This window comes from Eurosta solidaginis, chromosome 3, assembly GCF_040869045.1.
Source record: "Eurosta solidaginis isolate ZX-2024a chromosome 3, ASM4086904v1, whole genome shotgun sequence".
Taxonomy (NCBI): domain Eukaryota; kingdom Metazoa; phylum Arthropoda; class Insecta; order Diptera; family Tephritidae; genus Eurosta; species Eurosta solidaginis.
The window spans coordinates 167,412,035-167,426,481 of record NC_090321.1 but is presented as its reverse complement, the minus strand read 5'-3'; the positions used below and the strand labels follow the sequence as shown (position 1 = coordinate 167,426,481).

Sequence of the window (14,447 nt, the reverse complement as noted above, 5' to 3'; positions counted from 1 at the left end):
TTGACCGTTTGGGATCTTTTTTTTTAAATTTGTTTTTAAATGTACTTTTCGGAAAAAATACAAAAAAATTTTTAAAGTTTTTTTTCAATTGATTGAAGTTTTTTATAAAAAAAAAAATAAAAATGGCGCAATTCGAAAAATCTCGAAAAACTGAAAAATTAAAAAAAAAACTTTAAAAATTTTTTTGTATTTTTTGCGAAAAGTAAATTTAAAAACAAATTAAAAAAAAAGATCCCAAACGGTCAATTTTTGAAAAAGTTATAGCATTTTGAAAACAAAAACGGTTTTTTTTTTTTTAAATTCATAACTTTTTTTGAGTTGGATGAAAAAATTTGAAAAAATTCTGAAAAACGTTTTTCGTAAGCTAAAAAAAGAAGAAAAACTTTCCGCCAATTCTAAAGGGGTCGGGTTCAAAATTGGTCGAAATGGGATGGAATACCCCATATACATACAATACATAAAGGTACTCACATAGGTATATGTGAGTGTATGTATGTTAGGGTGGTCATCATACATAAAATTTCCAATTTTCTACAGTCTCACCAATTAAAACGGTAATACCAAGATCAAAAATATCACATATACATTTTGGTCCCCATTGGAGAGAATAAAGAGGTGTCGCACAGCGATTAAAGTGATGGGACTGGAAAAAATCAGAAATTTGATTTAAAAAGACCATATTATTTTATATCAGTAATCAAAATTATTAAGATTAAATAACATTTAAAGCCATTAGATTAAGGCGATATATACACGATTTAAACTTGTATGGGCCATAACTACATGCAATTTTTATATAAGATTTTAATGAGTCGTCCCATTTTTACTGAACTATTTATTTTGGACCTTCGTTTGGAATGACAAAGGTCCTGAGATCTCCGCACTATAATTGAGGCGCTTCTTTGACGCGTAACAGGTAGCAATGTGTATGAATATTGTGACGAATATTAGTGACACTAAGTGATACTCACATCACTAATCTGATACTAAGGAAATAAAGCCACAACAACAATAAAGCAAGCAGTCACTTGTATCTACATAAACGAATCAATCATTATGTCTACACATATGTACGTACACGCAGCTCAGAGAAACGCACAAACACATGCATATATCTTATCTGAGATGCTCACAAAAGTAGGCAATAATTTGTGCAAGTATCACTCACATATACGTATGGCGCATATGAGAAGCTATAACGTGCATCTGTAGATATAGCTGGTCATTTTATAGCTGGTAACTAAGTTAAATTCTATAAACGCCTAGAAGTATGCAAACGAGGAAATAGTATAAAAGGAAAGAGTATAAAAGGAGGTAAAGCTGAGAATCAGTTTGATTTAAGCACGCTATCTGTTGAGAAGTAGAAGTGTTATTGTGAAAGTAGTCTAATAAGGACCATTTTGCATTATTGAATATTGGAGTTATTTATTCAACAGTTTAGTGATTCGAACGTTAGCAGAAGGTTGCAAATAAGCAGAAATATCATAAATTCGTTACAATATATTTGATATTTGGGGACTGTACGCCCTATGGAAAACTATACGTTGGAGTTCTAAGGTATTATAACGGCACACACTAAATCTTAGGTTTATCGCGCCGTTTTTTTTTTTTTTTTTTTTGTTTACCATATTTATTGTTATATCCAGAATAATTTCGTAATTGAATTAAAGAGTCAGTTTAAGGTTTGCGTTGCCTATCTCAGAGCACATAAGAAAGCTGCATTCGTAGCAGGGAATGTGAGGGACGGCTGTCGCGCAGAATTGAACCTGGGCGACGTAGCAAGAAAGTGGCAATTGTGTGGAGCGGCGAGAGGCATAGGAGAGGAGATTGTTTAACTTGGTAACTGCCAGCAATTGGGACTGTGCTTCGAATATTGTGGCTATTGGTAGCTTACGGTGGCCGTAGGAAGGAGCTTAGATAAACGCAAAAGAAATACTCAAAGGCCCACTTACGGAATGGCAAATTATCTTTTAAACTGATACAGTTTAGATATATTTTAAATTAACTCTGTGTCAAAAAGTCCTTCAAGTGAGCCTGATGGAAATGGTGTGTAGGGTTTAGTAACGGCCCGTTCATTCAAATATTTTACATGGGCAAGTAAAGAAGAATAATTTAGTAATGGAAACCCCTTTATACACATCCTAATGTCAGAAATCAATTTAAAATCAAAAGTCGTACTATTCCAAATTTAACTAAATTAAATGGAATAAGTTCACATATCATACAACAACATTCCAATAAAAAAAATGTATAAACCGACTATTTATAATGTGAATCCCACTTACACAAATATGTGATATGTACATATGTACATAAATGAGACTATACCCATGTACCCATATGTATTTTGGGGGCGCTGATTCCGAGTTTTTATTCAATTTTGCGAAAACACCTTCAAAATCCCTAAAATAATTGCAAAAAGTCATATAAAAATTTCTGTTATGTAAATAAAACAAAAAATTATCCAGTTAAATTAAGAATACTAGAGTTCGCCCAGTGGTTGAAGTTCAACCACATAAGCATTTAAAATAATATATACAATTTTTATTGTTCATACTTAACGATATTTACCTTAGTAAGAAAAAGAGTTATTTAAAAACGTTATAATTTTTATTAATATTAATATATTGCTAAATTTAACAATTTCAATACTGAACAAAACTTAAAAAACTATTACATAGTTCAAAACTAACTAAAATTTTAATTTATATTTATTTATTTATTCTAATTTTAATATAATAATAGGAACATTCGATGGGGAATATAATGAACAAGTAAGCTCAAAATAGGGAAATTTTATATTGCTCTGGCAGGAAGGGTATGATTTAATCAATCTGCTTCTCGTAAACAAAAGGTAGGAAAAGGAAAGGTAAAGAAAGGAAAGGAAAGGAAAGAAAAGAAAAGAAAAGAAAAGAAAAGAAAAGAAAAGAAAAGAAAAGAAAAGAAAAGAAAAGAAAAGAAAAGAAAAGAAAAGAAAAGAAAAGAAAAGAAAAGAAAAGAAAAGAAAATAAAAGAAAAGAAAAGAAAAGAAAAGGAAAGGAAAGGAAAGGAAAGGAAAGGAAAGGAAAGGAAAGGAAAGGAAAGGAAAGGAAGGAAAATCAATGGAAGAGAAATGAAAATAAAAGAAATGAAAGAAAATAAAAGTAGAGGAATGGAAAGGAAAGGAAAGGAAAGGAAAAGAAAGGAAGGAATATGAATGGAAGAGAAATGAAAGTAAAAGAAGGGAAATGAAAAGAAATATAAAAGAAAGGAAAGGAAAATAAAGAAAAGGAAAGGAAAGGAAGGGAAATGAAAGAAAAGGAAAGGAAAGGAAATGAAAGGAAAGGAAAGGAAAGGAAAGGAAAGGAAAGGAAATGAAAGGACAGGAAAGGAAAGGAATGGAGAGAAAAGGAAAAGAAAGGAAAGGAAAGAAAAGAAAGGAAAGGAAAGCAAAGGAAAGTAAACAAAGGAAACGAAAATAAAATAATAGAATGGAAAAGAAAGGAAAGCAAAGAAAAGAAAAGAAATAGAAGGAAAGGAAAGGAAAGGAAAGGAAAGGAAAGGAAAGGAAAGGAAAGGAAAGGAAAAGAAGCGAAGGACAGGAAAGGAACGGATATTTGGACTTAATGCAACTGCAATAATTAAAATCACTAATTTTAACATATTAGTTAAGAAATTTTTTTTCTTACCTTCTGTAAACAAAATTATGACAGTTTTTTTTAAGTTAAATTTTACTAATAAGACTTATAGCTTATGTAAATCCACGTTTTATTTAATTTACTATTTATAGAGAGATAAAAGAGGTTTTCACTTTGGCACACGTATCGGTAAACTAATTAAATCAGTTCATCTAAAGTGAAAGAACGCCAAAACCCCATTTTGGTGCTAACAGTATAAAGTTGTGAAAAAATAGCAACAAAAATACAGTAATTTTTCGAATATCCAGAAAACATACAAAACCAAAAACAAAGACTACATTCGTACGGCGTTATTCTCTTGGAAATGATTTCGCTTCACTCATTCTCAATAAGTACACAAAAAGCAAGTACACACACACACAGCGTGTCTATAGTATGAATAAGTGCATGTGTAGTGGTGTGACTTTTATGTTAAATATTTTATATTAAAATGATGTTTCAATTTTTTTTATTTATGGATAACACTTCACCTCAAAATTTCCTATCAATACATATATAATTTGTATACCTTAGAATTATAGTTTAGCCGAAAACCGTTCCACATTTTTTCATCTTGTCTATTTATATATAAGGAACCTAGTGTATTTACATCATCAAACATTGAAAGTGATTGACCTTTCGCATACGCAATGAGTGCTCAATTCTGCTATGGAATGCATTTAGCTGTTCTGCATAGAAATTCTTAATTTTGTTTCGAGTTTTGTATACTCGTTAGATGGCGCTGAAGCTTAATTTTTTGTTAATTGATTAAGTTTAAGTTTGAAGTTTATTACTCAGGGAGAGCCCATTCTTTGTATTAACATACTTCTAGAAATGGTGCTTTACGCTAGACTTCGTAAGTTTTTCATATTGATTTAAGGGTTTTAAAATAAAATTAAAATAATGAATACTGGAGGCTTTTTTAAATAAAATCCACAATGAGTGATACTGTAAACAATTTTTTCTAAACAATTTTCGTTGTTATATAAGATCGCGGGTTCCAATCGAGCTCAAGGCCTAACAATAATTATTTTATCATTATTATTGTTATGATAAATTTTTTCTTAATTGAAAAAATTATTAAATTAGAATAGAAGAAAGAAAAAATCTAGACAACTGCCAAAGCTCGTTGTATAGATCCATTTCGGGAACTGCTAAATTCCTTCATCGGCAACGTTTAGGCGCCGCTGCTATAACCATTCAGCCATCACAGCGGTTTTTTGTTTGTCTTCTTTAATCCTACTTCTATTCTGGTTCTTGCCAATTTATATTCACAACACTGCGACATCTGTTGCAGAATGAATGTGAAAATTAAACTTGTTTTTTCTTTCTTCTATTCTAATTTAATAATTTTTTCAATTAAGAAAAAATTTATCATAACAATAATAATGATAAAATAATTGAAGGGATGTGTGGAATAATGGTATAAGTCGAGTTACACCGTTTTTCCATAAATCAACTAAATAAAAAGAGCACGATTACATACATGGTATGTGTATGTAATCGTGCTCTTTTTATTTAGTTGATTTATGGTTGATTGATTTAATCTTAGAAAATAATAGTGACATTTAACAAAGATATTAGCTTCATTTATGGAAAAACGGTATAACTCTCTAATACAATTTTGCAGTAGTGAAGCATCGAAATGGTATAAAAATATATTCAATATCTTAGACCAGAAAGAACTGACAAATAAAAGAATTGAATTGGTTTCAAAAACGACTAAGCAGACAGAGAACTCCATTGATAAAAATAGAAAAAGTCTAAAAATGATAAAAGTAGTAAAAAAAATTGCTAAAAATAACAAACGGAAATAACAAATAGTTAAAAGCACATCTAAATAATAGAATATAATGTATTTAACAAAGGTTATTAATGTATCTACTATTTTGTTTAATAAAGTATCTCAATCAAAATATTTGATATTCGATCTGTGGAATAACGGTATAACTAAAAAAAAAAGAAATCATGCATTTTCTAATAAAATTATGTATATATAAAATTTGTTACTTTTTCTTATCAATGAATCATACTATCTGTTATTATAAATTATTATTATAAATTTATTTTTACCTGCATTGTTAAGTTTTTTTCATTTTTCTCAAAAGGTTGATTCTTGAGTTATACCGTTATTCCACACATCCCCTCAATTATTGTTAGGCCTTGAACTCGATTCGAACCCGCGATTTTTTCTAAACTTTAAAAAAATAGCAAGTTTTTTATTTGTGTCACTTACGTTTCAGCTTTAAACCTGCTATATTCTCTTAACTGAACCAAGCTTTAAATGATTTATATATAATGCAAATCTGGTAAATAATAATAACTTAAATAATTTATAGAACATGGATTGATTTGAATAACTAATTTTTCCATGTTTTTGCGTCACTTACGTAACGTAATGTAAACTTCAGTTAGTTTGATGGTTGGGCAGATTCATTTGTAACCCGTAAATTTTTACAGGTGGTCACTCGAATCGATACCGATTGAAATTTGGGTATTATAGCAGTTTCAAAATGGCATTGTCTTTAATGAATTTTAATATTTACAACACTGCATCTGTTAAAAACGACTTTGACCAGGGCTACCTAAACATTTAGCTTGAAAAGTATACGTGTCTCCAAAATTAAAAGTGCTTTTTTGGTATTACAAAATGATGAAACAAGTCCAATTTTCACATCGTTTCTGCAACAGATGTCGCAGCGGTGAAACAAGGATAGAAGCGGAAATAATGAAGACAAACACAAAACCGCTGTGATAGCTGAATGGTTATAGCAGCGGCGCCTAAACGTTGCCAATGAAGGAGTTTAGCAATTCCCGAAATGGATCTTTACAAGGAGATTTGGCATTGTCTAAATTTTTTCTTTCTTCTATTCTAATTTAAAATTTTTTTCATTTAAGAAAAAAATTTTCATAACAATAATAAAATAATTGTTAGGCCTTAAGCTCGATTCGAACCCGCGATCTTATAAATCAGTAGGACGATATAACAACAAAAATCGTTTATAATGAGAAATAATAGACACCCCAGCGGGTTAGGGGGCTTAGAATATACCCGCGGTAGGTATGCTTGTTGTAAGAGGCGACTCAAATACCAAATTGATTCAAGGGGTTGCCAGCGCAATATATAGCTTCTCAAATCCAATTATCAACCTCACCTACCCGTGGCGAATCCTGTTTCATTAATAGCCGGGGCTCTGTCGACCACGAGCTCCTGTTGGATATAGGGCGTGGGAGGGCGTTATGACCTAGAAGGTGCATCCGGCAAAGGATCATCAACATCGAATACACTCCCCAAGGCCCTCGGCGAGTGTCCTTATTGCTACAACAACAACAACAGAAATAATAAGCAATTAAATAAAAACCAAAAACTTGAAAATAAAATAAATAAATAAACAAGTAGGGACGGGACTGCCTTCGGCTATACGGAAGACTTCATACCTTTCATGAATGGGACTGAACGATAATCTTATCCCATTCGTAATATCCAAATAATCGGCTGTATAAGATATGAAGTATATAGTGAACAGATGTACATATCTAACCGATTTTTAAGATAAAGATAACATATAATGATATGGCGATTTCTCTACTGTTTATTTTAAAATAAAGATATAACAGAACAATAAACATAAGCACACAAGTGCCATTGTACTAAAAAGCGTTATTAAAAAAAGGGCAGGGTTATTAACGAAATTTTCCAACTTTTACTAGAAATATCTTATTACCTGCATCTACGCACTTACAAAATCTTTTATATAAAAGAAGGCGATTTAACCGATTTAGTCCATTTTTACTGAAAATATTTCCTGTTAAACACCAAATTTTTCGTCGAGTTATGGCTCCAGAAACGTTGGGAAATGCATTGTAAGAAAGGGGCAGTGCCACGCCCATTTTTCAAGATTTGAATTTTTTCCCATTTCTTGTTATAATGGCACAAAATACGATTGGTACAAAACTATTTTTCGCTAAGATTTAACTTACTATTTTTGCCTACCACCCTTTTTAAAGTCATTTATATAAAAGTGGGCGTGGTCCCTAACCAATCTTATCCATTTTTACTAGAAATATTTCCTGCTGTAAGGAAAATATGTGTACCCAATTTTGTTACGATATGTTAATTTTTCTTCGAGTTATGGCTCCCGAAACATTGGAAATTGCTTAGACAAAAAAGGGGCGGTGTCTTCCAATTTAATGTTATAATTCAATTTAGAAAGTAAAATTCTATTTATACAAAGCTCTTTTTCGTTAAGATATAGCTTATCTCTACGATCCTTTTAAAAATCTTTTATATAAAAGTGGGCGTGGTCTTTAACCGATCTCGTCCATTTTTTCTAGAAATATTTCCTGCTATTGGGAAAATTTGTGTAATAAATAAATAATAATATTTGTAAAATTGATTGTAGCACAAGTGGGCGGTGCCACGTCCATTTTAAAAATTTTTTTATCATAATCAGGTTTTTTATGTTTTCCAAAATATTATATGTATAAAAAGTGGGCGTGGTTATCATCCGATTTCGCTCATTTTCAATACCAATCTATTCTGTCCAGATAAGCTCGTGTACCAAATTTGGTGAAGATATCTCAATATTTACTCAAGTTATCGTGTTAACGGACAGACGGACGGACGGACATGGTTCAATCAAATTTTTTTTCGATACTGATGATTTTGAACAGAACGAACCCGCAAAAAAGGTAACAACAACTTATATAAATATTTAGAAGTAGCATACCTACTTCAAATTTATTTATAGAGGTTTAATAATATACATACATATATAGTGTCAAAATATAAAAGTGTCAAAATAATAAAAAAAATATGTGTACAGTAAAGACATTTTTCTTTTATATTTCCTGCTGAAAATAGCCAGTACTTCATCAGGGTCCATTTTTCCGCAATATCTTCATGGATATGCATTAAAGCCAATCCATTCAAACGCTCTCCTGTCATCCTGTTGCGAAGATACGACTTTAATCGGCGTAAGGTGGAAAAAAATCGCTCGGCAGTGCTGGTAGTCACTGGAAACGTACGCAGCAATTGACAAAGAGTTCTAATATTTAGCAACGCCGTTGCTCGTTTGTAGGCATCTGCTGCAGAATCTGCGCATTGTAAAACATTGTCCAAATCTTCATCGCTGAAGTTTTTTGACAGCAACTTTTGCAATTGCCCAATTCTTTGCATGGAGGCGTTAGGAACCCTGGATGACATTTCGTTTATAATATAGTCTTGAAAAGGAATATATACTTCAACTCGGTAATAATCCTCAACCGACTGAGTCTGAATGTTAGGTCGATTATTTTGACGCCCGGTGATTCTGGGGACCGTGATTTCTGCACCAATCTCATTCGCGATAACTTAACTGCAGAAACCATACCAATATCTTTGGTTTGTAATTTTCGAAGTGTTGTTTATAACTCGAATTTTCCGTTTTAAAATTATGGAGAAGTGTGAAAGTAAATTTAAAAAGTACATTTCCTTAAAATCAAATTCGAATATTATGTACATATGTATATAAATATACAGTTCACAAGAGAAATTTTCATTAAACATAGATATTTCTGTAGAATTTCAAAATCTATAAGAATTATGATTTTGATTTAACTGAGTTATTGTTTACAATTAAAAAAAACGGGTAAAACCCGCAAAATTAGGCCACTTAAACCGTTTTTTTCCTACATAGTTTTAAAACTTTTAATTAACTAGATTCTTTTGTTACTGGAAAATATATGAATTTTAAATCACTTTCCAAAAATTCCTTGAAACCAATAAACAATTTGTAAAGAAATATAAATTCGGTCATATTGCCCTAAATACCACTGAATCTGCTTTTTTAACACTTTAAAATTCAAGATCTCAACCTCTTGAACTGGTAAAAGCTTTAAGATTTCTTAAGCTAAGGTTTGAAAAATTATAGTCTTTGGAACCATTTTTTTAACACTTATTATTTGTTGAAAATTTTACAGCTCTAGCTATTACCGTTTCTGAGGAAGTTGATTTAGATAAAAGCTTACCCAAAATTTCCAATAGTGTGGAGTTTTATTTTAAATTTTAGCAATATCTATTGTGAAAAATGTTTGCAATTTAATCAATTATTTATGTCCTGTACCAAATGCTTAAAAAAAATTAAATTTTGATACTGATCTTGGTGAATACGAACGCGAAATGTTTTCCCAGCCAACGAGGGGGGCACGTGTCGTCTTAGCGTATAGGGAAATCTGTATTCTAATGAAATCTCAGCAACACTAAAACTACAGTCTGAGGGGAGGCACGTGTCGCCGTGGAAATTTTTTCGAGTGCATTTCCACAAAATATGTACTCTGATAAAATCTCAACAGTACAAAAAAAAGTCCGGTCGTGCCCCCCGTGCGCCCTCCCCCCGTCGGATCCGCCAATGATGGGGTATATACTATATATACCACCGGCCTATACAATTTTTTCAGACCACAATGAATGCCCTATACGTAAGCATTCGGTGAAATTTGAATCTTCTAGCTGTTACAATGGGGCAGAAATTACGAAAACTTTCTAATCTGAACAATCCGGCTCCGGTAAATGTCTAATCGGGCACTTAAGTATACCCGCTCACCAAATTTTATCAAGATATCTCATAAATTTAGGAACTAGTTTGCATACAAACAGACAGACGGATAGACGGACATGGCTAAATCAACTCAGCTCTTCATTCTGATCATTTCGGTATACTTATTGGTGGGTCTATCTATTTTCCTTTAAGGCCTTACAATTTTGAGATTCGTGACGAAGTTAATATACCATTTTATTTTCATAAAGGTATACAAATTTTTAAGTTAAACGGTTTTATTGAAAATAATACTTACATTAAGTAATAATAATACTAAAAGCTAGAAAATAATTAGGTAGGTTCTAGTACTAGTCCTCACACTCCTCATCAATCTAGGGCGTTGATCAGACAAATAAATAAAAGCGTTGGGCGCGTGAAATTTCTAAAAACGTGAGGCGTAGCATAACCTCAAAGGTCTTACTTATACATATATGAAAATATCACTTGTAAAGATGTAAGCGGATGACTATCAATAGAAATTTTACGCGACCCACGCTTTTATTTATTTGTCTGTCCAACGCCCTAGATTGATGAGGAGTGTGAGGACTAGTACCTAGAACCTACTTAATTATTTTCTAGCTCTTAGTATTATTATTACTTAACTTTAGTATTCTTTTCAATAAACCCGTTTAACTTAAAATTTTTTTATTCACTTTATATTGTAAGCAGATGCAAATCAAAATTTCAATATTTTTAAATTATATGATACCCTAAAGTAGACGTCTAATAAGATTATGATCATATTGTAACGAATTTGCTGCAAATCCTCTTATTTGCCCCTTTTGCTAGGTTCGTATCGCTAAACTGTTGAATAAATAACTCCAATATTGAATAATGGAAAAATGGCCTTTATTAAAATGCTTCACAATAACACTCAAACTGTGCAACGAATAGCTTAATAACCAAACTGATAGCTCAAATGAAACTCCACTAATCAAAATAATACTGGTATTGCTCGCTAGATATCTTCTTAGTCGTAATCGCTGATCAACTCAAATCAAACTGAATTACTTCTTACTCGCCTGCACTGCTTTTATAGTTTACGCTGCATACTTCTAGGCTCTTCGATTTCCAGAAGTTACTAGTTGTTTCGGCTACAAAATCGCCAGCCACAACTACGTGCACAAATTATTGCCCTCTCTTGTGACCACTGAGATAAGATATATGCATGTGTTTGTGCATTGCCGCTTGATGCAATTATTTATTCGTTTATGTAGATACATAAAGATTGAATTATTGATGTGAATGTTTGTAGTTAACAGTCTCTCGCGCGCACATAGCCGTATAAGTAAATGCATCTGTGTGTGACATCTCTCTGGGCTGCCTTATATATGTGTATACTTGATTTGATTATTAACGTAAATACTGCTTGGCATGGCCTTAGCATCGCCTTAGTGATGGGATAACTTAGGGGTGGTAATATCCGTGACACTGCCCTCCACCTAAGTCTGATCGTCCCGATCAGACAAATCTCTCGATCTAAACGTTGCCAGCCTTTCTAAATGGACCACTTTCATTTTGGTTCGTGGTTTACCGATGGTTTGTATGCGGTACACTACATCGTTGATCCGTTTTACAACTTTGTATGGGCCTTCCCAATTACACTGCAATTTCGGGGACAAACCTTTTTTACGTTGTGGGTTGTATAACAGCACCAAATCTCCTTCCTGAAAACCTTCGGAATTAATTGCTTTATCGTATCTGGCTTTCATCTTGTCACTCATAATCTTTGTTCGTTGCCTTATCAGATCATGTATTTCTCTTAGCTCTTCTTCCAAATCACTAGTGGATTTCCTGACATTTCTCTCCGCATTGGCATCTATCCCAAACTTCAAATCAGCTGGCAGTCTAAGGTCATTGCCAAAAATTACTTTTGCAGGGGTTTGGCCCGTTGTCTCATGCACTGCTGATCGGTAAGCCATCAAGAATAATGGTATGCGGGTATCCCATTCTTTATGGTACTTGTCCACTACTTTCCTTAAGTGCTCCTCCAATGTTCTATTGAATCGTTCTACCATACCATCGGATTGAGGATGCAATGCAGTTGTCCGTGTTTTTCGAATGCCCAATGACTTACACATTTCCTGGAACACAGCTGATTCGAAATTCCTGCCTTGGTCAGAATGTAACTCCATTGGTACACCATACCTTGCAACCCAATTGTTTATAAAAACTTCTGCTACCGTTTCCGCTTCTTGATTTGGGATTGGGTATACCTCTGGCCATTTGCTGAAATAATCCATAACTACCAGTACATATTTGTTTCCGCCGTTGCTAGTAGGAAATGGACCGGCGACATCCATAGCGATCCTTTCAAATGGCGCACCTGAGTTATATTGCTTCATCTGGCCATGACTTCATGTTCTGGGCCCTTTCGCTCTGCTGCAAACCTCGCAGTTCGCAATCCAATCAGTGACCGACTGACGGCAACCAACCCAATAGAATCTCTGTTTAATCTTCTCGAGCGTCTTCGTGATTCCAAGATGACCTCCGCTTGGACCATTATGCAGCTCGCTGAGCACATCAGGAATCCTCTTTCTGGGAACAACTATCAGTTTATTCTTGTATTTACCATCCTCACTCTCCCATACTCGATGAAGGCAACCGGATATCAATTCTAGACTGTTCCACTGTGCCCAATATGACTTCGCAATGGGACTCTCTGCTGACATCTCTTCTCTGTTTGGTCTTTCATTTCGTTCGAGCCCTTGCATAACACGTGACAGATCTGCATCTTCTAGCTGGCACTTTCTTAGCTGTTCCTTGTCCCATTCATCTGTACATGTTATATTCATTAGCCGGACATCTATAATGTCTTCTTTAGCCTCGGCTTTTGAACAGTGCTTGCATTCCAAACTACATGGTCTTCGTGACATTGCATCAGCATTTCCATGGGTACTACCTTTTCGATGCTCAATGGAAAAGTCGTAGCTTTGTAGTCGCTCGATCCACCGTGCCAATTGTCCTTCCGGATTACGGAACTGCAGAAGCCATTTCAACGCTGCGTGATCTGTCCTGACACGGAATCGCTGGCCGTAGAGGTATTTGTGAAAATGTTTGACGCACTCTACCAATGCCAACAGCTCTCTCCGCGTAACGCAGTAGTTCCTCTCTGGTTTTCCAATCGAACGGCTGTAATATGCAACTACCTTCTCCTGTCCATCGACCAGTTGTGATAAAACGCCTCCTATAGCATATCCACTCGCATCTGTATCTAGAATAAATGTTGCTCCTGGAATCGGATATGCTAACATTGGGGCAGTGCACAAACGCTCCTTCAATGTTTGGAAAGCCACTTCTTGCTCCTTCTTCCATTCAAAAGCTTTATTTTTTCTTGTAAGCTCATGGAGGCTATGGGCTACGCTGGAAAAATTTTGTACAAATCGGCGGTAATATGTGCACAGCCCAAGGAAACTTCTTAATTCATGTAGGTTCTGTGGTCTTGGCCAATCCTTTACAGCCTCTATCTTTTCGTTCGCAGTGCAGATGCCCTCTGTCGTTACCTTGTGACCCAAATAATTTACTTCCTTTTTAAACAGCGCACACTTTTTGGGACTTAACTTCAGACCAGCGCCAGCTATTCTTTGGAAAACTTCCTCCAAGTTCTTAAGATGCTCATCGAAATTCTTGCCCAATACGATGATGTCGTCCAGGTACACCAAGCATGTTTTCCAATGTAGTCCTTTCAATACCTGATCCATGAGTCTCTCGAAAGTAGCTGGTGCATTACATAGTCCAAAGGGCATTACTGTAAATTGCCAAAGACCATCTCCGACGCTGAAGGCTGTTTTCTCTTTGTCTTCCTCATTTACCTCCACTTGCCAGTAGCCGCTTTTCAAGTCCAGTGTGGAAAACCATTTCGTACCAGAGAGCGAGTCCAGAGTGTCGTCAATTCTTGGCAATGGGTAGCTATCCTTTTTCGTAACGTCATTCAACTTCCGGTAGTCCACGCAAAACCTCATTTTTCCATCCTTCTTCTTTACAAGTACTACCGGTGAGCTCCAGGGACTAGCTGATGGTTCGATGACGCCGCTGTCGCTCATTTCTTGTATAATTTGACTCACAACTTGCCGCTTCGCCAGTGGAACACTACGTGGAGCTTGACGGATCGGCCTCGCATCTCCAGTGTCAATTTGATGTTTCACAACGTTGGTGCGGCCTGGTTTAGAACCATCCTGGTCAAATATGTTCGCGTACTTTAGGAGCAGTTGTT

At 34.3% G+C, this 14,447-nt stretch overlaps 1 protein-coding gene across 10 annotated transcripts in view; it reads right to left on the bottom strand.

The window, feature by feature from the left end:
* Positions 1-14,447, bottom strand: part of LOC137244589 (leucine-rich repeat-containing protein 15) — an 80,150-nt gene that overhangs the window by 41,333 nt on the left and 24,370 nt on the right. The window contains exon 3 of one of the 10 annotated variants that reach the window (XM_067773798.1): positions 544-643. The exons of 6 other annotated variants lie outside the window; for them this stretch is intronic. The gene's annotated coding sequence lies outside the window, so the exon portion shown is untranslated. Of the gene's footprint in view, positions 1-543; positions 644-3,668; positions 4,146-5,729; positions 5,746-14,447 lie in introns of those variants that run through there. 3 more of the 10 variants (XM_067773797.1, XM_067773805.1, XM_067773800.1) reach the window with 3 other exon arrangements.